We start from the raw sequence: 14,006 nt of genomic DNA, 5'->3' as shown, positions 1-14,006 counted from the left end.
CAATGAGAGATGTCCCCTTCTTGCTGGGTGACAGAGAAAATTTGCAAGAATACACTAAAACAGTTTCAGATAGAATAGCAGAACTCAGACCACTGTAATCCCAGCAAAACAAATAATAGAAAACCTAGAAGTTACTCATCAAAACTGACAGCCAAGTCTGATTTCTTTAGGAGAAACACAAACACTGATGGCCAAATCCCACATTGGTAGAAGGAGTGGTAATTCTCTAGGAGAGTTATAAAGACATTATTTTGTGTTTATTTTGATCAAGCAGATATAACAGCTGATAACAAGAAAAGTACTCAACCTTCTGCTGAATAGAATGCAAAATATAATTTAGAGGAAGAAGAAATAATTATTCATTAGATCAAGTAATACTACTTCATATAGAGTTACTACAACAGAATGCAAAAAGATCATAATCCAAAAGGGAAAAAAGCTCTCGATAAGTCTTGATACACAGAATGCTTAAATGATAGAATTCATGTAACTATAGGACACACTAATTAGATTTTTTTTGTAGCTGTATCATTATTAAATTGGGTGTGGAAGAGGCAGAATCGTAAAATAAAATAGTCTTCTGGACATAAGCTTAAAGGACATGGTTTAAATGGAAATCAATTCTTGATATCCTAAATGGTTGATTCAATGATTTTGCACATAAATTTGCTATAGAAGATGGGGTTTTGTTTTGCTTTATGTTTGAAGGGTGGATTAGTAGTGTTATGGAAGGCTGTTGTACAAAGAAAAAAAGAAGCATAACTATGTAAATCAAAGGATTTATTAATTTTATGCCACATACTTAAGAGAACTTTAAATGCAGTGATGGATTAAATGAACATGTGATAGGGCATTTAAAATAACAAAATGCTGTTGCTCGAATAACTGAGGTAGCAGCACAGAGCAAAGACTCCCTTTGCTGTTGTAAGGAGAATTGCAAAGAAATATTGCAAACAGACTGTCAAGATGACAGCATATAACAATCCTGTTATTTTAAAGTTGTATAGACAAATTTTACAGTTAAAAACGTTTCACTACAAATATTAGTTTTTGCATTTACAACATGAAGGGGTTTTTTTGCCACTTCTTTCAACTAAATGAAAAAAAATTGTGTAATAGCATAATCAGCAAAGTCATTTTAATGGGGCAAAAACCTGTGTTTTTGCTTTTGTAATTATGACAAAAAGTTGAATGTTTTATTACTGATAGAGTGTAATTTGCCTAAAATGTGTCAAATTATCAAAACCTAATGGGAAAAAAAAAACCAAGACAAAATAATGTTAAGATTTTAAAATTTCATTGAAGAATTTAGGTAAATTCTCTACTTTGGCAAATACTTTGCTTCAGAGAAAGCAAGTTGGATTTTTTTGAAAAGCTCTTTTATCTTAATAAACCTCTTGCACATATTCCCTATTAGAAGAAAGAATTCAAGGACCTTTTGTGAGTAGCATCTGGCTCAAGAGGCAACAAGAAGTTGAGAACATGTGTGTTAGGTAAGTTCCTGGAGGAGGACTAAGCCTAAGTGTGTATGTGAACACACATGCCAAAGACAGATTAAAAAAAATCAGCTGCTCCTTGGAAAACACCTATTTGTTCAGTATGGGAGTAAGAACCAGCTTGAAGTCAACTTTAAATAATTGAGCCTAAATTTCTAGCACCAATTCAGTATACAATCAGAGACAAATAAATTCAAGTGTTCTTTATTTCTCCATTTAAGAAATGAGAATAATATATACTTGTCTACAACATAGCAGTATAGGAAATATCATTGCATTTTCAAAGTATGGCTAAAAATTGCTGAAAAAGAGATGACACTTCATAATAATCCATAGAGTGATATGTAAACTGGATATTAGAATGATCCTCTCTTCATAGTTATCAAGATATTTAAATTCTTTACATTTATTGCCCTTTCAAGACATCTTTGAGTATGGGAATTCATTATTATTCATATTTCCTGACGTGTAACAAGGGATTTCTTTTGCTGGATATTTTTTTTTTTTCCATTTCAAGATATATTATGCAAATTTTCAACTTTTACATTCTATATGTGCTAGAAATACCTATCCGTGTACCTGTGTAGATGCATTGTACTGTGCATATGCTGAATTACAAAATATGAGTATGGCAATACATATTTTAATAGGTGTGGTAGTTGAATCAATTTGTATCTCTTTGCAGCCAGCAAGTTCTTCAAACTTTTAAAACCTAATATATGTCTTTCTGACCAAGAACACTGCAATGATAAATCTTTCCATGGACTATTGAAGAATAAACCTTCTTGAAACACATAAATGACATATTTGTAGCAATACATTGTGAGCACTTAATTTCTCTTTCACATGCTGCTATTCTACTCTGGAATTTGTGAATCTCTTGACAGCTACCAAATCTTTAAACTCATATTTTCTGCTGACTCATTTTTCTTACTCCAGATCAAAATACTCTACTTAAAGGGTGGATAAATACTTTCCTGTCAAAACTGAGCTGAAATATAAAGTGAGGTCTCAAAGAGGTCTGTCCTAAGTCTGGTTCTCTTCGATATTTTCACTAATGACTACTGAGATAATGGAATGGAGAAGTCACTTTTTAGAGCTTGTAGGTGACACCAAGCTGGAAGCACTTACAAGCACTTTACAGGAGAGCAGTCAAACTCAAAATTGTCCTGATAAACTGGAAAAAGGGCCCAAAGTCAATAAGAGGAAATTCAATAAAGACAAGTGCAAAGTAGTAAACTTGAAAAGAAATAATCAAATGCTCAAAAATGGGGAAAAAGGTCTAGGCAGCAGGAAAATTTTGTGCTATAGAGAACAACCATCAGAAGAGCAGTTAACAACACAACTGCATGAAGATCAAGTGTCATCCTGAGGTGTTTTAACTGATGTGCTGCTATTTAAGTGTGTGAAGTGATGGACTTGTTCTATCAGCCCTGGTGAGCCCTAAAGAGCAGTTCCTTCAGTTAAGGGACCAAAGTCAAAATCTATGTGAAAACAAGTTTAAAAAGCCAGTGCCATTAAGACACAAGGGGAATGCAAACGTAAAATACTCAAAGAAGCATTATAGTTATTTGTTAACCATTTCAGTGTGGCACATATGCTAATTTAATTATTCCTTTGAAAAGCTGTTAAGATGTGTGCATTATCATATCAAGGGAATGAATTGCACTTAATATTGCATGAAATATATTGGCAAATTGAGACACTAATGCTTATATAAAAATACAAATTCCCTGTAGTGACATTAGTGAAAACATAACTGCCAGGTAGGAAAGGATGTGACATGGTAAATCATAGACTCATAGACTGGTGGAATGGTTTGGGTTTGAAAGGACCTTTAAAGGTCATCTAGTCCAGCACCCTTGCAGTGGACAGGTTCATCTTCAACTGGATCAAGTCATGGAGTGTCTCATCCAACCTGACCTTGTATGTCTCCAGGGATGGGGTGTCCACCACCTCTCTGGGCAACCCATTCCAGTGTCTCACCGCTCTCATCATAAAAAAAGCTTTTTCCTCGTATTTAATATAAATTGACCTTCTTTCAGTTTAAAACCCTTACTCCTTGTTCTGTCACAATAGGCCTGGTACAAAGTTTGTCCCCATCTTTCTTGTAGGTTTTCTACAAGTGCTGAAAGGTTGCAATGAGAAATCTCCTTCTCGGCATGGGAAAGGCCAAATGACTAAAGGACAAGACAGGAAATTTGATCAAGCCACCTTATTGTAGTGACCTTAAATGGTGTAATTGGAGAGAGGAGGAAAAAGAACCCATCCTAAGCTTCAGTAAGGAGGTTACACCCCACAGATTTGAGATAATCCCTTGTAATGAAAAATGCTGGTCCAAGGGAGGTCCTTTCTCCAGTATTCAGTCAGATGGTCCCAGAAGGAAACTGCTCTGTTTCCACTACTGGCCATACGCTGATGGATAAGTACTGGAAGCCTGCTGTGCTTCCCACTCACAACCTGCCACTGGATTCTCTGTGATAGGAATCATCCTTCTTGTATTTGAGGGTAGGGAGATGCAGTTGGCATAGAAAATTAGTCAAATGTAAGGATATATACCCTATGTATAGGTGTAGAGAAGATCCGTCCTTTAAATTTAAACTTTCTCCATCTTTCTTTAGAGCAGATTTGACGCTGCACCATTATTTGTACAATCTATAAGTGTAAGGATAGTGCTCAGGAGCACTAGGAGCAGAATGAGACCCTCAGTGCCAGATTCTAACACAGCTGGAACAAAAAGCCAGTCCAAGATTTTATAGGCTAGTTATAGCAGGAAGAGACAGCACAAGAGAATGGAAAAAAAAGACAGCATCAGCCTGGATGACAGGCAGCAATGTCAGCACACTGCTAGTTCAACTATTATCAACTATTCTATAGACACAGTAGCAAAAGAGAATTTTAAGAAGGAAGTTTACTTTTGAGGTGGTTTTTCTTACATAGATTTTTAGATTAATTCTAAATGTGATACAAAATATGAACAGACCTGAAAAATTCTCTCCATCAACAAAGTAGGAAATCTGTTTTGTTTAGTTCTCAACTTATTATCAGAACATCTTAATAAAGCCATAATCATGCTTTAGAATATTATTAATAAAGCCATAATGATGCTTTGGAATATCATTACTGCCAAAAATAATAACATTTTAACCATGTTTAAAGCAGGGTTGGTGGCTGGATTTAGGTACTCTGGCCTGAGTGGGTAACCCAAATTGCATTTTCTGTTTCTATTTGCCACCCCCAGGAGGTGCATGGGGATCATAAGTGAAGAGCAAAATACTCAAGCAAATTAAGTTATTAAGCATGAATTCTATCTTGCTTTAAAAAGGAAACAACAAAAAGAGAAACACCGGCTTTTCTTTGTATATATGTGGAAGGTTAGAACAAACATTGATTAGATGGCTTTTGCATCCAGCAGGGATTCTTGCATGCTTGTTGAAAAACATTCCAGATGTTGTGGGAGTTCTTTAACCTTTTAAACCCATATTAATCTTTAATTCTTTTGGGAGAGGATCAGCAGTCAAGGAGAAGTGTATACTCTGTGTATTTTATTTCCTTTTGCTGCAGTTGACAGTGAATGACTCACAGTCTTAAAGACCTGAAGGAATCATTAGATAGATTTGCATTTAGCCTTGATCCAGAAACCATTATGAAGGAAATGCAAAGCTTTACAATAGCTCTATTAAGACATTTTATTAATGCATCTATTCATTATCCCTAGCTCTTTTGCAGAGTTCTTACACAGTGGAGTTTAAATTTCTTGATGTTATATTTGGCTTAAATGGTCATAAGGATAACCTTCATCTCCCTCAGGGCTCATTACTGCATAGGTGTGGAGAACATTATTAAACAACAGTACAGTGGAAGAAACTCCTGAGTATTGTGTTGTGCCAGATGCATGAGAGCTATTACACCTTTGTTCCTACTATCGTATGCACAGCTTTCTGATGCTCGTCCTTTAAGATTTTGTTTAATGAAAAATAAACAGTTTTAGGAGGCAATTTTCCACCAGCGATGCAGGAAGCATATTTTTCTTCAGAATGTGCAGGGTACTCTACACAGAGGGGTCCTGCTCTATAAATAAGGCTTTTCTGGCATGATTGCAACAGAAATTGCTATTGGGTGTTGTTTATTTAACAATTTATGCGTAGTTACACATGTAAGGAAGAACTGAGAGAGAAGATAACTGCAGGGTACATTGGTGAGAGCTGCAGTCAGCCAGTGCCATTTCTGAGCTGAACCTCCAAAACCATGAGAGCTTTCCAAAAACGCTAGCAACAAGCACCAGCTATTATGGAATTGTCAGTGGGACTGAGAACTGCTGAAAGTTCAGTGTGAGTCAAGTCCTGAACCACAGGTTGTGACAAGGGACTGCTCTAATATCCTCTATTAGCTTCGTGCAAAGAACCCAATCCCAGGGACGTCCTGAATCTTTCCTGCCTGTCTGCAGCTTGAGAGGGAATTGGCATTGATTTTAATGACAATGCATTGCCTTGAGATGCCTCTTAGAGATCATTGTTTTGCACTCTCATTTGTTTCTTCAGTTCAAGCCAGACCAGTCTGCAGCCTCAAAGCTCCTATAAAAACCTTGCCTCCCACTAATATGTAAGTAAATTTTAAAAAATGAAAAATCTGGGAACTTCTGTGCTTAAATGAAGAGATGGTTTACTGCCTCCCAGCAAATACAAAAAACCCTCCAATGAGGCAAGGCCAATATAAATTGAGATGGCTTAAAGGCAGTGATTCAAATTCTATGCAATATTGCATATTCTCAGCCCAAACACAAGATATTTTGTGTAAATACACGACTAGTTATCAAGATCTCAAACACAAAGATGAAAAAATACGGATTTTAGTAGAGGCAACTCCGAAGGGCCAATTGCAGAGAAAATCCTTACTGTGTTTACATATTATTTGAAAACAATCCAATTATCAGGATGCTGCAACTGTGAACAGTTAGCTTTCACAACATATAAACGGCTACAACTATTTCCCCAATCCAGTCCCAACCATCATTAATAGCAGTAATTTCAGTGACTGCAGAATACAGCAAATACCAAGATATTACGGCTGGACTTTTCAGCAAGTATAGAAGGAAAATCACTAGTACTCCCAATATTTAACCTCCAGGCATGCATGGTTCCTCTGAACTCCATGTAAAGGCTTACCTGAATAGAACATGCAGCACTTTGAATCAACCAGAGGGCGGGGGGGGGAAAGGTACATTTAAACATTTCTACAATATTGCTTTCCAAAAAAAATGTTTAAAGAAATATTTTTCATGATGATTAGCTACAATGTCAATGAATGCTTCAAAGAATTTGGCCAAAATTTATTGGTTCGTTACTTTTATTTTTCCAGTTATATTCAAATACAGCAGTGCTGCACTGAGGCTTTCTCCTGACTGCATAGTGCATGGCATTCTGCTTTTCAACAGCAGAATGGTGTAGCAGCACAAATTGGCTTGAAATATGATGAAATAGCATCATTACTTGTGTATGAAATCTCAAAATCACTGTACTATGACCTTAATTTTAATTGGCTTTTTCACAAAGCCAGCAGCTAAACCTCACCACTGATGGAAATTCATTCAATTATTTCTAGGCAGTTCCTAACTCCTCAGCCAGCAATGTGTTAGATAGTAAGACAGTCACTGATTTTCCCTTACACTCTGGGGAACAGGATAGTTATAGATACATCTAGAGAATCATCTGTGGTTGTGTTCATCTGACCTAAAGGAAGTTCCCTTGGTTTCCCAGAAGCTGAAAAGCAGATTTCATAAGGAAATCACAAATATGTTTGCCTATATAAGTCTCCTGTCAGGATTCCTGAGTGCACTCCAAGTATCATTCTCCTCTTCAGTTCCTGACAGTGCCATTATTATGGTTTGGCTTGGTCAAATTATTGTACCTACTCTGCTTGTACAAACACAGACTCAAAACAGTGTGTTGACTACAGCATCATATATTATCTTTTTATTTTTAATCACACCTATTTTTTCTCATGCCCATTTCACAGTATTTTATAGCATATAGTGTTCTTTCCTATTTTGACAGGAAGATCTTTGTTATTTAATGATGAACATCAGCATTTTGCTACAAATTTTTGCTTTTATTCTGATAATTTTACTACCTTTGGTGTCTAACCTTTACAAAAAATAAACAGATCCTTTAGTAGTTATGAATGGTACTGATGTAATTCAGACTTACAAAAGAATATGTAAAATTAAAAATCTACAAGGTTTTCCTCAATTACTGTTAGCCAAAGACAGTATTAAGTCACGACTGAAAATGGAGAATCAACAGGATATTTAACATCTGGGCACTACTTTTTCAGTATTGCCTACCTTCAATTTAAAAAAGCAAAAAACAACAACAACAGCAAAACCAGTAAGAGTAAAATGAGATGGGAAAATTTTCAAGAGGTCTGAATTATTTTTTTTGACCTGTGCAGAGACTAAATAGCTTTTCTTCTGTTAATCTTCCATGGATCAGTCTGTGGCAGTGCAGAATGCAATGTTAACCTGGAAAAGTTCAGTAACTATCAGTAGATAGTTACTAACCATTCTGCCTAGGCAAATAAACCTCTTCTCCTCTTCTCTCTTTCCATTCCTGAATAGGCAGAATGATGCTATGGAACGCTTTTGCATCAGGATAAGATTGCACCAAATCAGTATTCAGGGAATCCCAATATCCAACCAGTTGTAGTGTCTCTCACAAGCAATTTAGCAAGGTTTCACTCTGCTCATAACTTGTCTTCAGAAATAATGACATCTATATTATAAAATTGAGGAAGAGAGGCACTTTGCAGATAAGTGGAATTTATTCAAAATGCCTCCATGTTAAAAGTCATTTTATGGGTGCCCTTTAGACTAAGACACATCTCCATGTTTTAGCAATTATTCGTCATTTACATGTTTACAATTTAGATGAGTTTTAAAATCAAAATGCATTAGAAGCCTACACTGCCTCAAATGGCCGAACAAGTCTTGATAGCACTTCACACTTAAGAGACTCTAAATAAATTAAATAATGACTAGGGAATCATGAACCTTTCTTGGTGTGTCTTTGAATACAGTGAAAAGTAGCGATAGTCTCCCAAATCTAGGATATAAGACAAAAATCTGTCTCACAGTCACAAAATCTCCTGTTACCATAGTGATGGGGACTGAGCAAATGACTAAAAATACCTGGTCTTATTCACACTGTCTTAGGAATGTGACCTAAATGACACGTGATAGATGATTTTCCTTGAGAAATTAATGGCATTTACAAGAAGCCAACACTGGAAAGCAGGTCCCACGTGTGATCAGACACTCAGAGACCACCTTCTCAAAGATGCAGCTTGGAAAGAGAACTCTTTCTCTTTGGAGCAAGGCATGCAAAAATTATATCAAGAGAAACCACATGTAGGTCATTAACAACTCAAAAGCATCAGTTACATATTGGTTTCTCTCACTAAATAAAGTTGGACTTTAAAAGCATTCTTTGAAACTGTTAATACATTAAATTTACCATAACCTCCAAAGAAGAACACCGTCCACAAGAATCCCCCAGTTGCGACTGTCAAAGTTAGGACAATTCGTGTTTAGAGTAGCTTTGGGTCACCACACCTACATATGTCACTTCAGCCCAAAAGGGGGCTAATAAAGTGCACCACAGGAGAAGCTGCCAGTGGCATCTCCCACATCCTGTTTTATTTACAGTCCTCTAAGAATGTTTTCATCTCTGAATGTTTCTAAAAGTTCCCTGCACTCAGCTGCTTAAAGGTGCTGGAAGGCAAACACCACAAAAACTGCTGAGTGTACAAAGGGTTTAATGTTTGCCTGGAGATATCTGCAAGTGCAGACCTGCCACAAAATTGTTCTGCACCCTCTAAAGGATATTTTAAAATATATCTTAGACACAGTGGAATTCTGAAAATATGTACTTTATTTCAAGTATAACAATAAAATGCTTAATTTTGAAAAAGATCATCAGCATCAGGTAAGGTTTGTCCTGACAACACTTCCAAGAATAATGGTTTCTTACTCATGCAAGAAAAGGAGGAAAAAAAAACCCCAAAACCAAACAGAAAGCCCAGAGTCTTCAGCACCTGCAGGTGAAATTTTGTACCATTGTAAAGCATTTACAAGAAACCACTTCCCTGCACGGGCCTGCTGGAGGACATGTTGAATACCACTAGGAAGTATTGAGTAACCACAGTATCTCAGAACTTCATACCAATCGTTTCTGCCCATCTTTTTGTCAGACTCTCCCTCGGAAAACATGATTTCACAGGCTGAAAAAGAAAAGCTTTTGTCAGATATATCTTTACAATAAGGTATTAGGTAATGAAGGGGCTTTTTAGAAATATTTTTCTTCAGAAATATTTTCTCATTTTTTAGAAATGCTTCTTCAAAACCAAGTTAGTGTGCTTGAAATGCTTTGTATGAAAACATAGGCCTGTGCAGAGGTTGTATGATGGGAACTTTGCTTCTGACTTATTCTTGCACTGAAGGGAAAGTCATGCATCATCCTTGCTGATGAAAAGGAGAACAGCTGTGCTGAAACACACCTCTTTCCCATATTAGAACCTCTCAAATGAAAAGATGGTGGTCAGCAGAACTGGTAGAAAGAGGTTGAGGTAAGTGAAAAATTATAGTGCTTAATGCATTTTTTTTTTTTTTTTTTTTACTTGGCAGATAGACTCAACCTAAATCAGTATATGAAACCTTCTCCCCCTGGGGTAAAAGGCAAGAGGAAAACTCAGAGAGGAAGAAATTTTCCCCACTATTAGTGTAATGGGAATGCCCATAGATAACTTGCCACTACTTTTAAAGAAACTCCAAAAAAACAAGAACTCATAGCAGTAGGCTAACTGTCAATCATTTTCTTGAGAAATTTAATATATTTAATAATATAGCTTCAGTCAAGGAGACTAAATCAGAGATAGGTGGTGTATGATTTATTTTGTACTACTCAGGAAAAGTACAAAATAAAAATAAAAAAGCTTCACAGTCTCCTATACCTTCAGATCCATAAAACATTTAAGGTAATCTACTTCTAACTCACAGATTTTTTCAGATTTGGTGAGATTCTGCAAATCTTTCTCCCTGAGAGGCAGCCTTTATGCCTAGCTGTTATACTAGCTGATGTACTATTGATTAACCAAACCATCAGACTTCCTGTAAGGGTTAACACCACTAGATCATATTACACTCCATGTTGTGCATGAGCATCTGTAACATGTTTCTTTCTGTCTTCAATGCAGAGAAAATTAATGTCACTTTAACATTTCAGAAAAATAGCATCTGCCTTCTAAGGAGGAGTTTGTACTCTAATCTTTGAAGACCATAAAGAAAAGACAGGCAAAAAAAAAAAAAAAAGACAATACATTGGGCTGCAACATCTTATTTAATGGGTGGTACATTTCTATTTTTCCAAAATGTCTTTTTAAAGAAGTTTAAAAAATGTCAGTACAAATATTACAAATATTACGACACAAAAGATATTTCTAACTCTTAGGTGTTAAAAAAATGGTTACCTAAGTCCCACTTGCAGTATTGTGTCTATAATTAAATACTCACCAATTCAGCAATTCTCTTTCTCTCACTTTTTTCCCCTGAAGGAAGCTGTTATCTAGTGTATACTCAACTAATCTTGCTCATATTCTGTGATGAGATGGCCACCTGTCATTCTGGAAGGAGAATTTGAAGGGCAATGGCTGAGACAAAAAGGGAGTTTAGATCAAACTTTGCAGTATAAACTTTTTTATTTTCCTTAGTATCATCATAATCCTGGTGATTATATGATAAGTGATAAGTGATAAGGACTACACAAACAAAAATATTCAGATGGGAGTGAGCAGAGCACTTGGAGCTAAAGAACAGGCAGGTTTGTTATCAGTCAACTATTTCCCTTTCTTTTAACACTTCTCTGCTTATGTATCAGGAGAAGCAGCCCGTGTCTCTACTTATATATATGTGTTTCTATTCTATCGAATACATGATTTTTTTTTAGCAATTGAGATGTAAAAGAAAGTGGGAGAAGAAGAGTGAAATGAGTATTCTGTTAGTTGCAGGCTGTTTCTCTACCTGAAAAGCTGCTGAAATACTTTTAGCATTAAAAGTACAATATGCAGGCACACCGTGACTCTGGAGGCGGAGGGATCAAGTGTCACATGGGGAATTCTCCTCTAAAAACTGATACAGAGCCTTCTGGAGATGAAGGGATGGGAAAGGGCACCAGCACAGTACTCAGTCTCGCTGAATTCTCCCTAACCTTGAAGGCGTAGAACAACCATGACAGTCAGACTAGCTGAGCATGGGTGTTTCAATAACAAAATAACAGTAATCAAGAATTCTGATGCTACCTAAATACAAGTGCTGAATGAATTAAACAAATAAAATAATACCTTAACCTTTACTGACTTGAATGTGCTGTGTTCAAACCACTTTCTGATGTATCTTTGAATGCAAATAAAAGCTTTAAGTACTTCTCCATTGCCAGGATACTTTCTACTATCTCAAGAAGCTGCAGACTTCCAAGAGAGTTACATTTTTCTTGTGAGTTTGAAGGTCAAGGTGTTTGTCACTAGGAGTTAAAGGACAGCATTTTTTCAGTTTGGTAGACTGGATTAAAATTCTAGAAGGCAAATTGTAATGTGCACCTCAAATAATTACATAGTCACATAGAATCCTCTTATTTACATGAATAGCTTGAAAAGATTGAAAAGGAACTCTTGGTCATTTACCATCTACAATTACAGAATTAGCATCCAAGTCTTCTTGCCAAGTATTCTGCTGCAGCTGGGTAGATCTGCACAATGCCCATGGCTTTGAAAACTATAAGGATTAAGTTATTTTCAAAATTGTTAACATTTTGAATTCTTATTCAACTGTACAGCTTTGGTTTTGTTTTGGGGCTTTTTTTACAAAATATGAAAAGTCATATTCTTGTGGGCAAGTACACTGTAATTTGAGTAAGACTAAAGAAATATTTTACCTGCCAGCTCTTACAATTGAACTGGTATTATAAGCTAGAGCTGAAAACATTGAAAGCTTTAAGTGTCTCTTCCATATGAATGCTAACTTTCATGAATTTTATTAATGTGTATTCATTAAACTTGCCAGGAAATTTTACACACACACACTCAAAAAATAAATAAATAAATAAAAAGAAAGATTTTGGGAGACAAGAGAAATGTATTGAAACCAATCCTTTTCATAAGAACACAGCAGGAAATGCTGTATTGGAGATTTTCCTGTCAAAACAAGATAACAGAAATACCAGAAAAGTGAGGATATTCAATATCCTGGAATATACGTGTATTTGCTACAGTAAAATTGCTAAAAGTAATTTTAAAACTCTGAAAGCTCTCAATTTTATCTTGATACAGAATGAGTAGAAAGGAGCCCTGTGAAATTTCATCTCTACATTCCTCCTATTTGATTACCTGACTATGCCCCAGCTGAGGAAATGATCACAATATATATAATAAATAACAAAAATGTTAGATTTTGCATTTCAAGCAGTATAACTGGCAGAAATGTAAACCAAACTGTAGCTGAGGATTTTCTATCAATGATATTTAGGTTTTCTTTTTCTCCTGAAGATACAGTACTGAATAGAAATAGTAATTTTATACTTAAGGTCATGAGTATCTGTGTGCATAAAATCAGTTGTAATTTTACTTAAAACATCCAGATTGTGCTAAGACTAAACCAATCTGCTTGAAATAACTTTGAATTAAGGGGGAAATAGAGTTTTATGGCTGGTCTTCTTTCAGCAAGGTGTTAGATAAAATCTTTTGAGGAATGGAGACCTAGTTTTTTCTCAAAATATTGTCTTTTGGTAGTTTTGGTTGGTTGGTTGATTGGTTTTGAAGTTATAATATACTGATTTTTTAAAAAATAAAGTTATTTAGATGATTAATTTAATCTGAAACTGATTATTTTCTGTCGTTCTATAGTACTTTTTCCATGTAACCAAAAGCCTGCAAGATTTCTCATCAGACCACCTTCTTATAATTAAAAAATACCATTTGCACTTATTCATCACTCCCCTCTATGCCACAAAGACAAATCTGTTCCATCAATCTTGATCTCCCTCTACTGCCTAAAAACTCTTCCAGATATTCCGTATAACCTGACAATATTGGACCACAATTGTATCATTCACTCATAATCTGGCAGACCCTCTAACCTTTCTCACTGAACAAGGAGCTGAACCCTCTACCAGCTTCATTCACCCCCTCTCTGCAGAGAAGGTGCATTTACCATTTTCCCCAGAGAGTCTATCAGAGAAGAACAACATTTTAATTTGTCTGCAGGGTTTTGAGGAGATTTCAGTTTCCTAGGTTGCACAGGGAATACCCTGAGTGGATCCCCATCACCACAGTTCTTTCTAGACAAGCCTAGTGAGGTCCAGCTGATGCCCCTGCTCTAAGACAGGAGAATGTGCCAAGCATGGGGATACACAAGCGCTGCCAACTCTGGACTGATCAAACCCACTGTCTTCAAAGACCAAGAAA

General features: G+C 36.0%; 1 pseudogene; it reads right to left on the bottom strand.

Moving 5' to 3' along the window:
* The window catches only part of LOC131579195 (uncharacterized), an 83,210-nt pseudogene that overhangs the window by 25,252 nt on the left and 43,952 nt on the right, over positions 1 to 14,006 (bottom strand).

Source organism: Poecile atricapillus, chromosome 4 (genome assembly GCF_030490865.1).
Source record: "Poecile atricapillus isolate bPoeAtr1 chromosome 4, bPoeAtr1.hap1, whole genome shotgun sequence".
NCBI lineage: Eukaryota > Metazoa > Chordata > Aves > Passeriformes > Paridae > Poecile > Poecile atricapillus.
The sequence above is the reverse complement of the archived record's forward strand: the minus strand, read 5'-3'. Positions and strand labels throughout refer to the sequence as shown.